The sequence below is a fragment of the Bos indicus genome, chromosome 17, assembly GCF_029378745.1.
Source record: "Bos indicus isolate NIAB-ARS_2022 breed Sahiwal x Tharparkar chromosome 17, NIAB-ARS_B.indTharparkar_mat_pri_1.0, whole genome shotgun sequence".
NCBI classification, from domain to species: domain Eukaryota; kingdom Metazoa; phylum Chordata; class Mammalia; order Artiodactyla; family Bovidae; genus Bos; species Bos indicus.
In genome coordinates, this window is record NC_091776.1 from 17,667,949 (window position 1) to 17,682,888 (window position 14,940).

The following is a 14,940-nucleotide window of genomic DNA, read 5'->3' on the forward strand; positions in this document are numbered from 1 at the left end:
AGTTTTGCCAAAAGAACGCACTGGTCATAGCAAACACCCTCTTCCAACAACACAAGAGAAGACTCTAAGCATGGACGTCACGAGATGGTCAATATTGAAATCAGATTGATTATATTCTTTGCAGCCAAAGATGGAGAAACTCTATACAGTCAGCAAAAACAAGACTGGGAGCTGACTGTGGCTCAGATCATGAACTCCTATTGCCAAATTCAGACTTAAATTGAGAGAAAGTAGAGAAAACCACTAGACCATTAAGGTATAACCTAAATCAAATCCCTTACAATTATACAGTGGAAGTGACAGATCCAAGGGAATAGATCTGATAGACACAGTGCCTGAAGAACTATGAACAGAGGTTCGTGACATTGTACAGGAGGCAGGGATCAAGACCATCCCCAAGAAAAAGAAATGCAAAAAGGCAAAATGGTTGTCTAGGAGGCCTTACAAATAGCTATGAAAAGAAGAGAAGCTTGGGGCTGGTGCATTGGGATGACCCAGAGGGAGGGTATGGGGAGGGAGGAGGGAGGAGGGTTCAGGATGGGGAACACAGGTATACCTGTGGCGGATTCATTTCGATATTTGGCAAAACTAATACAATATTGTAAAGTTTAAAAATAAAATAAAATTTTAAAAAAAATAAATAAATAAAAGTTACCAAAAAAAACAAAGACCATCCCCAAGAAAAAGAAATGCAAAAAGGCAAAATGGTTGTCTGAAGAGGCCTTACAAATAGCTATGAAAAGAAGAGAAGTGAAAGGCAAAGGAGAAAAGGAAAGATTTACCCATTTGAAATAGAGGGAAACAACAGAATGGGAAAGACTGGAGATGTCTTCAAGAAAATTAGAGATACCAAGGGAACATTTCATGCAAAGATGGGCACAATAAAAGACAGAAATGGTATGGACCTAACAGAAGCAGAAGATATTAAGGAGAGGTGGCAAGAATACACAGAAGAACTGTAGAAAAAAATATCCTCATGACCTAGATAATCATGATGGTGTGATCACTCACCTAGAGCCAGATATCCTGGAATGCAAAGTCAAGTGAGCCTTAGGAAGCATCACTATGAACAAAGCTAGTGGAGGTGATGGAATTCCAGTTGAGCTATTTCAAACCCTAAAAGTTGATGCTGTGAAAGTACTGCACTCAATATGCCAGCAAATCTGGAAAACTCAGCTGTGGCCACAGGACTGGAAAAGGTCACTTTTCACTTCCAATCCCAAAGAAAGGCAATGCCAAAGAATGTTCAAACTACTGGACAATTGCGCTAATCTCACACACTAGTAAAGTAATGCTCAAAATTCCCCAAGCCAGGCTTCAACAGTACGTGAACCATGAACTTCCAGATGTTCAAGCTGGATTTAGAAAAGGCAGAGGAACCAGAGATCAAATTGCCAACATCAGTTGAATCATCAAAAAAGCAAGAGACTTCCAGAAAAACATCTGCTTTTGCTTTATTGACTATGCCAAAGCTTTTGATTGTGTGGATCACAAAAAACTGTGGAAAATTCTTAAAGAGATGGGAATACCAGACCACCTGACCTGCCTCTTGAGAAATCTGTATGCAGGTCAAGAAGCAATAGTTAAAACTGGATAGGGAACAACAGACTGGTTACAAATCAGGAAAGGAGTACGTCAAGGCTGTATACTGTCACCCTGCTTATTTAACTTATATGCAGAGTACATCATGTGAAATGCTGGGCTGGATGAAGCACAAGCTGGAAGCAAGACTGCTGGGAGAAATATCAATAACCTCAGACACACAGATGACACCACTCTTATGGAAGAAAGCAAAGAAGAACTAAAGAGCCTCTTGATGAAAGTGAAAGAGGAGAGTGAAAAAGTTGGCTTAAAGCTCAACATTCAGAAAACTAAGACCATGGCATCCGGTCCCATCACTTCAAGGCAAATAGATAGGGAAACAACGGAAACAGTGACAGACTTTATTTTTTGGGGCTCCAAAATCACTGCAGATGGTGACTGCAGCCATGAAATTCAAAGACACTTGCTTATTGGAAGAAAAGTTATGACTAACCTAGACAGCATATTAAAAAGCAGAGACATTAGTTTGCCAACAAAGGTCCGTTTAGTCAAAGCTATGGTTTCTCCAGTAGTCATGTATGGATGTGAGATTTGGAGTATAAAGAAAGCTGAAAAGTGAAGAATTGATGCTTTTGAACTGTGGTATTGGAGAAGACTCTTGAGAGTCCCTTGGACTGTAAGGAGATCCAACCAGTCCATCCTAAAAGAAATTGGTCCTGAATATTCATTGGAAGGACTGATTTGAAGCTGAAACTCCAATACTTGGCCACCTAATGGGAACAACCGACTCACTGGAAAAGACCCTGATGCTGGGAAAGATTGAAGAAGGGAGGAGAAGGGGACGACAGAGGATGAGATGGTTGGATGGCATCACTGACAGGATGAACATGAGTTTGAGTAAGCTCCGGGAGTTGTTGATGGACAGGAAAGCCTGGTGTGTTACAGACCATGGGGTGGCAAAGAGTGGGACACGACTGAGCAACTGAACTGAACTGAACTGATATATATTATATGTACACACACACACACACACATATATATATGGTGTATTATATATATTATATATATATTCAATTTTTGTTCTTTTTTATGTAGGATATTCCTATGTTCATAAATGAGATACAATTGTTTTACACCTTTTCTTATGCTATCTCTTTCTAGTTTTAATTGCAAACTTATACTAGCCTCAAAAAATAAGTTGGGTAGTTTTTCTACTTTTCTAAGATATTTATATAATATTAGGATTATCTGTTTTAACTCCAATCAAACTGTCTGGGTCCAAGGTCTTTGGCGGTTAGGAGGTTAGGGAGAGTACTGAGAACATTTTGTTTGTGTATGGTTGCAGGTTTATCATTGTTGGTTCTTTTTTTTTTTTCCTTCTTGAGTCTATTTTAAGAATGCCATTTCTTTTCTATTTGCTCTCAGATGATTTCTCTGCCTTCCTGCTGCAAAGTTCAATTAGCCAGTTGGTCAATGGTGAGAACCAGCAGAGAACTGTGGGGCAGGAGTCGGGGTGAAGCCAAGCCATTTCCCCTCGTCCTCTGACTCCAGCAGTGACTGTCTCTTCTGGGGTTCTAGCTCCCACTACAAAGCTTTGCTCCAACTCCCTTCAGCCCCTTGTCACAAATCCAGGTACCACTGGTGATTCTGGGTCTTACCCCTCAGTAATACCAGTTCCCCACCATGATCCCTCCAAGTCCTGGCGCTGGTAACAGCTTCCTGATGGTGCAAGTTTCAGTGTTGGCTTACCACCTGCTTCTTCACATTAAAGTTTTCCCTTTGAAGTCAATCTCTTGCATTAAATCCCTGTTATTGGACTACCTGGAGAGGCTCTCTTTTCATGACTGAACACTGATTAACCCAGATAGCTTATATTTTTCTGATAAATTATCTACCTCCTTTGAGTTTTCTAGTTTATTGGCATACATATGAAAAATGAGTGGCATAATATTTAACTAGGATGCTTAAAATCTTTACCATATCCATAGTTATGTCCTTTTTTTAAATTCCCATTATTGTGTCTTCTCTCTCTCCCTGTCTCTTATGTCAGTCTTGTTAAAGATCTGTTTATCCAGATCTTTTTTACCATTTGCTAAAAAAAGAAAAACGAAATGTCTGCTATCTATTACACTGGCTTCGTGTATAAAAGTTATCACTGAAAAGATGAGAAATAAAATAATACTTGTTGTCTGTGGGAAGAAAATTTGATGGCTAGGTTAAAAAAAAATAAAGAAAGCTTTTAATTGCATACTAGTCATACATTTAAAATTTTGATCCATATGGATGATTTATCTAATCAAAGAATTAGGTTTAAAATAGTTTTAAAAAGCAGGTTTTGGATTTGCTTGCCTTCTTCATTTCTATTTTATCAATTTCTACATCATTATTATTATTTTCTACTTTTACTTTATTCAGGTTTACTCTGTTCTTCTAGCTCTCTTATTTTCAGTTTTCATGTCTTTTCAATAAACAAATTTAAGGCTACAATTTATCTTTAAAATACCATTTTAGCCTATCTCAGTTTTGACAGGTAGTAATTTCATACTGTTTATTTCTAAATATTTTATTATTTCCGTTGTGATTTCCTACTTACTCATTGGATTACTTAAGTGTATCTTTAATATTCCAAATATATGTGTCTTTTTGTTTTCCTTTTTATTGTTGGCTTCTAATTTAAATGGACCATAAAAGATTTGGTCTATATGGCAACTTTATCTTGATATTTGTAACCTCATTTGGATGGTTTGTTTTTTACAATTTCCACTAGTACTTGAAATTAAAGGATATATTATATTCAGTTCAGTTCAGTCCAGTCGTTCAGTTGTGTCCGACTCTTTGTGACCCCATGAATCGCAACACGCCAGGCCTCCCTGTCCATCGCCAACTCCCAGAGTTCACTCAGACTCACATCCATCGAGTCAGTGATGCCATCCAGCCAGCTCATCCTCTGTCGTCCCCTTCTCCTCCTGCCCCCAATCCCTCCCAGCATCAGAGTCTTTCCCAATAAGTCAACTCTTCGAATGAGGTGGCCAAAGTACTGGAGTTTCAGCTTCAGCATCATTCCTTCCAAAGAAATCCCAGGGCTGATCTCCTTCAGAATGGACTGGATGGATTTCCTTGCAGTCCAAGGGACTCTCAAGCGTCTCCAACACCACAGTTCAAAAGCATCTTCAGCACTCAGCCTTCTTCACAGTCCAACTCTCACATCCATACATGACCACTGGAAAAACCATAGCCTTGACTAGATGGACCTTTGTTGGCAAGGTAATGTCTCTGCTTTTGAATATGCTATCTAGGTTGGTCATAACTTTCCTTCCAAGGAATAAGCATCTTTGAATTTCATGGCTGCAGTCACCATCTGCAGTGATTTTGGAGCCCCCCAAAATAAAGTCTGACACTGTTTCCACTGTTTCCCCATCTATTTCCCATGAAATGATGGGACCAGATGCCATGATCTTCGTTTTCTGAATGTTGAGCTTTAAGCCAACTTTTTCACTCTCCACTTCCACTTTCAAGAGGCTTTTTAGTTCCTCTTCACTTTCTGCCATAAGGTTGGTGTCATCTGCATATCTGAGGTTATTGATATTTCTCCTGGTTGGATATAAAATGTATGTGCATGCACAAATACTAACTCAAACTTGATTTTTTATATTTTTATTTTCTTATGGTTTTTTTCTGGGTGATCAATTAGTTTTTAATGTGTGTCAAATTACTCACCATATTTTGCAAAATTGTCTTTATAATTGTCAGTTTTTGCTTTACTAATATCAATACCATGTTGTTAGTTGCATAGAGAATTATGTATTCTTGGTAGATTGATACTTTTATTATGCAGTGTCTCATTTTTATCTTGCTGCTGCTGCTGCTAAGTCACTTCAGTCGTGTCTGACTCTGTGCGACCCCATAGATGGCAGCCCACCAGGCTCCCCCGTCCCTGAGATTCTCCAGGCAAGAATTTTTTATCTTACTGAGGCTTATATTCTAATCTCTCTGATATTACTAAGTCTTTACAATCTGTTGTGTGTGTGTGTGTGTGTGTGTGTGTGTGTTTGCCTGGTGTATCTTATTCCATTCTTTGTTTTAAAATTTTAAGAATCTTTTAAAGCTATATATCTTGAAGGAAACAAATAACTTTTGAAAATACAAAATGATGAATGAAAAAGATAAAACTGTCTCTATTTTCAAGTAACATGATTGTTTAACTAGAAAATTTGAAGGACTCTAATAATACCACCAACAAAACTTGTCCTAGAAATCACAAATGAGTTCAGCAGGTTCACAGACATAAGATCAAAAGCTAAAATCAATTGCATTTCTACATACTAACAACAAACAAGTGGACAACAACATTTTAAAAAATGCAATACCATTTACAGTTGCTCCAAATAATATTAAGCATTTAAGTATAAATCTAACAAAAATGTATAGAATCTATATGATGAAAACTACAAGATGAAAGAAATCTAAGGTGATCTGATTAAGTGAAGAGACATACTGTGTTCATGGATTGGAAGACTCAATAAAGATGTCAATTTTCCTAATTGATAAGTTTAGTTTAATTCCTAGGAAAATATTTGTAAGATTTTTTGTAGACATAGTTAAGATTATTCTAAAATTTATGTGAAATAGCAAAAAAACTAGAATAGGTAAAGCAGTGTTGAAAAAGAATAAAATAGGCGGAATCAGTGTACCTGATCTCGAGACATGTAGCTACAGTAATTGAGCCTATATAGCCCTGATGGACAGACTGATAGATCAGTGGAACAGACAGAGAACCCAGAGAGGGACCCACACAAATATGCTCAACTTATTTTTGACAGAGGTACAAAAACAGAAGGAAGGACAGCCTTTCATATCCGTAGGCAAAAAGCAAGCCAGAAAGCAAACCCCACCCCAACCTAACACTGTATACAAAAATTAACTAAATGGGGACTTCCCTGGTGGCACAGTGGATAGGAATCCGCCTGCCAATGCAGGGGACAGGGGTTTGATCCACATGCCTGGGAGCAGCTAAGCCCATGCAAGTCAACTACTAAGCCTGTGAGCCACAACACTGAAGCTCACGAGCCTAGAGCCTGTGCGAGTGTAGCTCTGCTTGCAGCAACTAGAGAAAGCCCTGGAAAGCAACCAAGACCCATGGCAGCCAAAACACATATATATATTCTTTTTAATTAACTAAATGGACTCAAAGTGAATCAAAGACTTAAATGTAAAATGCAAAACTATAAAAATTTAGGGAAAAACATAAGAGAAAAATCTCTGGGACCTAGGATTAGGCAGAATTCTTAAATTTGATACCAAAAGCACAAATCCCTAAAAGGAAAGGCTAATAAATTGGACTTCATCACAAGTAAAAACTTTATTTCTGGGGAAGACTCTTTTAAAAGGATGAAAAGAAAAAGTACAACTTGGAAGAAAAATATTTGCAAAATGCATACTGGCCAAATGATTTGTTTCTAGAAAATACAATGAATTTTCAAACTATAATTAGCAAATAAGCAGTCAAATTAGAAAAGTGGGCCAAAGACATGAACCCATGCTCACAGAGAATGTACAAATGGCAAATAAGTCCATTAAGTGATATTCAACTTCATTAGCCATCTAGGAAATGGAAATTAAAACCACGATTGAGTTATCATTTACACCTCTCAGTATGGCTAAAATTAAAAACAGTGACTACAGCAAATGCTGGCAAGAATGCAGAAAAACTGGTTCACTCATACAATGCTGGTAGGAATGTTAAATGGTACAGCCACTCTGGAAAATAGTTTGGCAGTTGCTTTTAAAAGTAAATGTGTATTTACCATATGATTCAGCAATTGTACTCCTGAGCATTAACCACAGAGAAATGAAAACTTATGTTCATGCAGAAGCTTGTACCTGAATGTTCAAAACAGTTCTATTCATAATAGCCAAAACCTGGAAATTATCCAATTTTCCTTTGATGGGTGAATGGATAAGCAAACTGTGGTATATCCATGCTAAAGAAAGTACTCAGAACTAGAAAGAATGAAATATTGATAAATGAAACAACTTGGATGAAACTCGAGGGAATAATGATAAGTGGAAAAAAAAAAGCTCACATACTGAATGACTGTCTGTATACAACCCTCTTGAAGTAACAAAATTATAGATATAGAGAAAATACAAGTGATTGCCAGGGGTTAAGGTGGGGGAGGGAGAGGAGGTTGCTCTATTTTAAAGGGGCAGCAGAATGCGCCTTGTGCTGATGGTAGTTTTCTGTCTTGACTGTGACGGAGGCATATAGGAGGCTCTCTATACGCACTTTATTAGTTCAGGAATCTTTTGCACTTTGCAATCAAAAAGGAAAGATGCTGGTAACCTGAAAACTTTTTGAGAATGTTGTGACAATTGATAAGTAGTTTCCATTGAAGATGCAGAAATTAGTTTACTTGGAATTAATCATGACATGAAATCTACAGTATTGATCAAGGAGAATAACAGTTTAATGCCATATACACCAGAGAAGGCAATGGCACCCCACTCCAGTACTCTTGCCTGGAAAATCCCATGGATGGAGGAGCCTGGTAGGCTTCAGTCCATGGGGTCGCTAAGAGTCAGACAGGACTGAGCGACTTCACTTTCACTTTTCCCTTTCATGCATTGGAGAAGGAAATGGCAACCCACTCCAGTGTTCTTGCCTGGAGAATCCCAGGGACGGGGGAGCCTGGTGGGCTGCCGTCTATGGGGTCGCACAGAGTTGGACACGACTGAAGTGACTTAGCAGCAGCAGCAGCAGCAGCCACACACACACAATGGACAATAAAAATTATCCCGTCTGGTTCAATATGTTAAATGCTAGAGACCATCTGGATACATTAAAAATCATTCAACTTTTAAGAAGTATGTAGATATTTAGCCTTCTATTAATTAGAAGATTTCCTGTAATATTGATTGGAAAATCATTCTGATAGCTATCCTTCTAAAGTGTTAGGAGGTGAAAGATTAAAGATTGCTAAATGTTTTCCTTTTGACTTACTCTGGATTACAATTAGGAAAAAATGTAGTTCTGAAACAATTGTTCTCCAGTTAAAGAAGGTGTTGGAAAGGACTTAGTTCAAGGCCTTTCTTGAAATACCAGTTTTTATAAATATCCATCTGTTTGGGTTATAATTTCCCTTATCATCATAGTTACATAAATACACGTCTCAGTTTTTAAATATGGGTTGTTAAATAAGAAATGCAAGATACTTCTCTTGAATGTTCTCAATATATCATCTATTAAAATGATACTAATCTGTAGGAGGCAGATATAAAACACAGATAATAAAATTTCTTAGCTAATTAAAAATACAGTAGATCAGTAAATTCTTTTAATAATTAAATTTCATTTCACCATTATTTATTGTGATTAGTGATATAATTGAATGTATCTTTACTACGGTCTATTTTCTTTTTACCTTCCTTTCCCTTTTTATAATTTTTCTTCTTGTTTTCTGCTGAATTGATAAATGCCTTTATTCCATTAAATTTTCTTCTGCTAATTTTGAAACTGTAAATTACATTTCTATCCTTGCTGGGGTTACCCCTATATTTTTAACTATATGACTATAAATTTTCATTGACAGTTTTAAGTTATTCTTTACTACCATTCTCCTAAACAAGCTGAGAGTCTTGATGTGATTTAGCCACTTATGGAATTTGATAGTGTTATTACATAGAGTTAGTTTTCCTCCTTTTTAAAGTAAAAAATTAATACTGTCAGTAATTAATTAAAATATATCCACTTATTTTGTCAATTTCTTTGCTTATTACTATTTCTTGCATCCAATATCTTCCCAGACCACCTAGTTCAAATCCTCATTCTTAGAAGCTGGGAGGTCTTACCATTTCTGTTCCTCAGTTTCTTCCTTTTAAAATTAGGTTTAAAATATGGCTTCCCAGTTGGCATAGTGGTAAAGAATCCCCTGGCCAATGCAGGAAACACAGGAGCTGTGGGTTCCATACCTGGGTCAGAAAGATCCCCTGGAGGAGGGCATGGCAACCCACTTCAGTATTCTTGCCTGGAGAATCCCATGGACAGAGGAGCCTGGCGGGCTATAGTCCATAGGTTTGCAAAGAGTCAGACACAAGTGAGCACACAGAAAAAAATGTATCTACCCCATAGTATTATTGTGAGGATTAAAAGTAATTGAGATATGTAAAGCGTTAGCTATTGTTATCATTGTTATGAGGCTCTTTTCTTTATATTCAAATCAATCCTTTAACGGATCTATGAGGGGTAAACTTCCCATGGGTGAAATGTCTCTATTTTGTCTCTTTTTTGAATGCTAGTTTAGTTTTGGCAGGAGAATCTAGCTAGATGGGAAATTATTTTCCTTCAGCAGTCGGGATAATTATTTCATCTACCAGTGCTGATGAGAAGTGAGCTGCCAGCCCAACTGTTACTCTTCTGTCAGTGAAAATGAAAGTATTAGTCGCTCAGTTGTGTCTGACTCTTTGCAGCCCCATGGACTGTAGCCCACCAGGCTCCTCTGTTCATGGAGTTTTCCAGGCAAGAGTACTGGAGTGGGTTGCCATTTCCTTCTCCAGGGGATCTTCCCCACCCAGGGATCGAACCCCGGTCTCTGGCATTGCAGGCAGATTCTTTACTGTCTGAGCCACCAGGGAAATCCTATTTGCCCTTGATGTTTTTGCAGTTTGCCTACAATATGGATATATTTTTGTTTATGTTGTGAACTTTTAGTTGGAGGACTTGTCTTCAATCCTGGACATTTCTTAGCCTCCTCTTTTCAAATGTTGTTCCTCTGTCTTTCTCTTTCATCTATTTTCCCCCGGAGCTCCTGAATATTTGCTTTGGAGCATCTCCATCTATCATTCATGACTCTTAACTTCTCTTAAGTAGTTTTTGTCTTCAGGTGCTGTGTTCTGTGTGAATTCCTCAGCATTATTTTCCAACTCTGTCTTTGGCTGATTTCAGTCTAGACTTTATTCCGTCTATTGAGATTTTTAATTTCAAAGAGTGCCTTTCTCCAAAATTCCTAATCAGTTCTTTTTCATATCTGCTTGTTCTTGAGGATGTTCATTTTTGTGGGCGGTTGTAGTTTCTATAAATAACTACTCAACTGTGGAAATATCCACAGTCATGCAATGAAGTAAGGAAAATTCATGACCTTGACCAGCTAAATTTTCAGCAGGGTGAATGCTTTAAATTCATTCTATATTATTTAGTTATAATTTTTCATGAATCAAACGCTGATTTTATGTAATAATTACTCCACTGCCATGACAAGGATTCTTAAAACATCTTATTTTCTACTTGTGTTTGTATGCTAAGTCACCTCAGTTGTGTCTGCCTCTTTGCGACCCTATGGACTGTAGCCCGCCAGGCTCCTCTGTCATGGGATTCTCCAGGCAAGAGTACTGGAGTGCGTTGCCTTGCCCTCCTCCAGGGGATCTTCCTGACCCAGGGATTGAACCTCTGTCTCTTACGTCTCCTGCATTGGCAGGCGGGCTATTTACCACTAGTGCCATCCGAGTTTAGGGAATCAAAAATGTGTCTAGACGCATCAAAACTACTCACACTGCACACACATTGCCAGGAAAATCAAACTGAGGGGTAACAAGCATGTAAAAATACAGTATCATGGCCCCCCTGCCCCTGCCCCCGCTTTCAACCGCTTCCTTATTTCTTCTCAGGCAGTGCAATGGGCCAAGGCTAATTTGCCTGGCTCATAGAGGGCAGCAATTAGTAGCCCCATGGATTCAGAACATTACTAGCTCAGCCACTATTCTGAAAACCTGTCTGTGACTTCCCAGTCTCCCAAGACTCGTTCCCCTATGCAAAGACGTCCAACTAGAATCAGAGGAATGTTAAGGAACATTTTCCTTGCCAAGAGGATGTTAGCACCACCAAAGCATTTACTCAATGATCCCTTTCAATCTGCAAAATATACTCAGTTGTCCTGGATGAGCTTTACTCTTTCCCAAAGGTAAGGACATTTTGTTAATTCTGTTTCTTCAGGAGTTCAGCCTGAAAGTGTATTTTTATCTCAAAGTACTTTAAAGTCCTCAAAAAGTTACATAATAACTCCTAATGTGAAGAGCAGTCTCCTCTAAAGAGCTGGTCTGGACTGAACCTCAAATCTAATACTGACTCTAACTAAGCATGTAGAAGGGTTTCCCAGGTGGCTCAGTGGTAAAGAATCTGCCTACTAATGCAGAAGACCCAGGTTCAATCCCTGGGTCGGGAAGATCCCGTGCACAAGGAAATGGCAACCCACTCCAGTATTCTTGCCTGGGAAACCGCATGGGCAGAGGAGCCTGGCAGGCTACAGCGGGTCTCAAAGAGTTGGATGGGACTTAACAACTAAACAACAATGACAAAAACATTCCATGGAGGTGGCTACGATCAGTGCACGATGGATGAAGAAAGTTTTAGTTTTCAACTTTTTATGCATGGTATTAGCTGTGTCAACATTTGCATTTTCAAATAAGTTTAAAATTTTTTTGGCTGCATCAGGTTTTGGTTGCGGCAGGTGGGATCTTCTCTGTTGTGGTGCGAAGGCTCCAGAGCTTGCAGGGTCAGCAGTTGTAGTGAACGGGTTTAGTTGCTCCCAGGCGTGTGGAATCTTCGTTCCCCAAACAAGTATCAAATCTGCTTCCCCTGCATTGGAAGGTGGATTCTTAACCACTGGACCTCAGGGAAGTCCCTCAAATAAGTTTTTAATGTTTGATTTTTTTTCAAGGAAGTGAATGTAACCATTACATATCTTTATGTTTTTTTAAAAAATGTATATTATTGCTTTGCCTTTTATCACTATCCTACTGTATGGCTGTAGCGGGGTTTACAACGTGAAATGCAAGAGCCCTTGCAGAGAACAGGAGCTTCTCTGTTCCTTTCTAAGTCCTTCTATTCTCATATTCAGTTCCAAGTATCAAGTAGGATAGATTTCTGGCGGATAAGTTTTATTTAAGGATGATTGTAGAATTTTAGATTTGGAAGATGATGTAGACATTAACCTTCTGATACAGATACATAAGGTAACAAAGCACCAGAAAAGTCAGGATCAAACATGTCACTAGTATCAGGTCTAGAATTAGCATTTATGGCTCCTGACTCCTGGTCTAATGCCCAGGAAGATAGAAGGGTCTATAAATAAATATAAATTTTTGGTCCATTCAGAAACCACCTGAGATATCCCTTCTACCTCATAGTGAGTCTATTAGTAGTATAAAAATTGTTACTTCTGACATGTTACAAACAAAATCAACAGTCTCCTGGACTCATTACAAAGTACTTAAGAACTTTTTTCCGAGGGCTTTGAAACGCAAAGGAAGATGGCCAAAGGAGCTCTCTGCAAATGGGCAGTGTTCCCAGATAAACCCAGAAGGAAAAAAGAATGAACAAATTAGTGAATCAGAGTTCTTTTAATAGATCTATTAGGCTGTCTAATTGTGGGCGTAAGACCCCATGACTTAAGCACAAAGTTTAGCACTCTGGTTGAAAATCTGGAGAAAGCCTGAATTCTTTTTGTTTTTTTTTTAACATATACTTTTATTTGTTTCATTGTTGGCTGTGCTGGGTCTTCGTTGCTGCCTTGGACTTTTCTCTAGTTGAAGCGAGTGGTGGCTGCTCTCTGGTTGTGGTGCGTGGGCTTCTCACTGTAGTGGTTTCTCTTGCTGAGGAGCGTGGCTCTAGGGCCCTTGCGCTTCGGTTGTTGTGGCACACGGGCTCAGGAGTTGTGCTCCCGGGGCTCTAGAGCACGAGACCAATTGTTGTGGCACATGGGCTTAGTGGCTTTGCGGCATGTGGGATCTTCCTGAATCAGGGATCGAATCTGTGTCTCCTGCATTGGATTCTTTACCACTGAGTCACATTTAAGCACCAAACCTGCATTCTTTCAAGCCACTAAAAGTCCGACAAACTCTTGTCCCTTAAATGAAGAGACACCACCAAAACTCTAAGTTCATCGTTTGTGCAGAACCATACTCAAAATCACAGAAACCGTCTTTATAGGTAGTGTAGTTCTGAATGCTTAGTGTGTATCAGGCCATTTTATTTAATTCACTGAGTAAGCCGTTGTGGTAGATCTTAGAATCGATAGAGCCTCCATTTTATAAACAAAGAAACAGAGATTTAGATAAGTTATTTGACTTGCCAGAAGTCATGCAGCCAGTAACAGCAAAGCTAGGATTTGTACCCAAGTCTCTCTGACTGCAGAGTTTAGCTCCAAATCACTCTAAGCTCCGTTTTGTTACACGTGGAAATGAGAGTTCATGGGAGAAAGTATTTCCATACCACCCCCACCCCATGCCTAGAACTGCGCCTGACACCTAATGCTGCTGCTGCTGCTAAGTCGCTTCAGTTGTGTCCGATTCTGTGCGACCCCATAGATGGCAGCCCATCAGGCTCCACCGTCCCTGGGATTCTCCAGGCAAGAACACTGGAGTGGGTTGCCATTTCCTTCTCCAATGCAGGAAAGTGAGAAGTGAAAGTGAAGTCGCTCAGTCGTGTCCGACTCTTAGCGACCCCATGGACTGAAGCCTACCAGGCTCCTCCATCCATGGGATTTTCCAGGCAAGAGTACTGGAGTGGGGTTGATTGGATCCACAAAGGAATCAATTCACAAGGGTGAGGACTGCCAGCATCTTCAAATAGGTTTGTAAAGCTACAAGGTATGTGTGACCCAAGAAAGGGTTTCAAACAAGTCTTTCCTGTTACTCTGTTAATCTCTGCCAAATTGCTTCAACAATGTCACGGTGTAAACTGCAAGGGAGTCCTGGGAGCTTTCCACTGTCTGCTTACTCTCTGCTGAGCTGTTTAGCTGTAAGCTGGTACAGATACTATGTAGAAGGAAATATTTTTATGCCTGGAAAATAAATTTAGGGAATAAGCCTTTTTTCAATCCTTGCTATTCTTCAGTACCTCTTAATGAATTTATAAGAAAGATATTGTGGAACAGGGCTTCCCAGGTAGCTCAGCTGGTAAAGAATCTGCCTGCAATGCAGGAGACCCTTGTTTGATTCCTGGGTCGGGAAGTTACCCTGGATAAGAGGTAGGCTATCCACTCCAGTATTCTTGGGCTTCCCTGGTGGCCCAGATGTTAAGGAATCCACCTGCAATGTGGGAAACCTGGGTTCGATCCCTGGGTTGGGAAGATCCCCTGGAGGAGAGAGCGTGGCAACCCACTCCAGTATTCTTGCCTGGAGAATCACCATGGACAGAGGAAAGGTTACATGTTGCAATGGCTTCCCTGGTGGCTCAGTGGTAAAAACCCACCTGCTGATGCAGGAGACACAGGCTCGATTCTTGAGTTAGGAAGATACCCTGGAGAAGGAAATGGCTACCCCCTCCCAACTGAGGGACTAAGCACACACACATATTGTGGAACTGGAATTGGCCTGGGCTGGAAGTCAGGCTCCATTCTTTATCAG

The 14,940-nt window shown here is 39.5% G+C and overlaps 1 non-coding gene across 1 annotated transcript; it reads left to right on the forward strand.

The window, feature by feature from the left end:
• Window positions 1-11,684: 11,684 nt before the first annotated feature.
• TRNAS-ACU (transfer RNA serine (anticodon ACU)) lies at window positions 11,685-11,756 on the forward strand. Its single transcript has one exon. It is a non-coding gene; the product is annotated as a tRNA-Ser (tRNA).
• The last annotated feature ends 3,184 nt before the right edge of the window (window positions 11,757-14,940 follow it).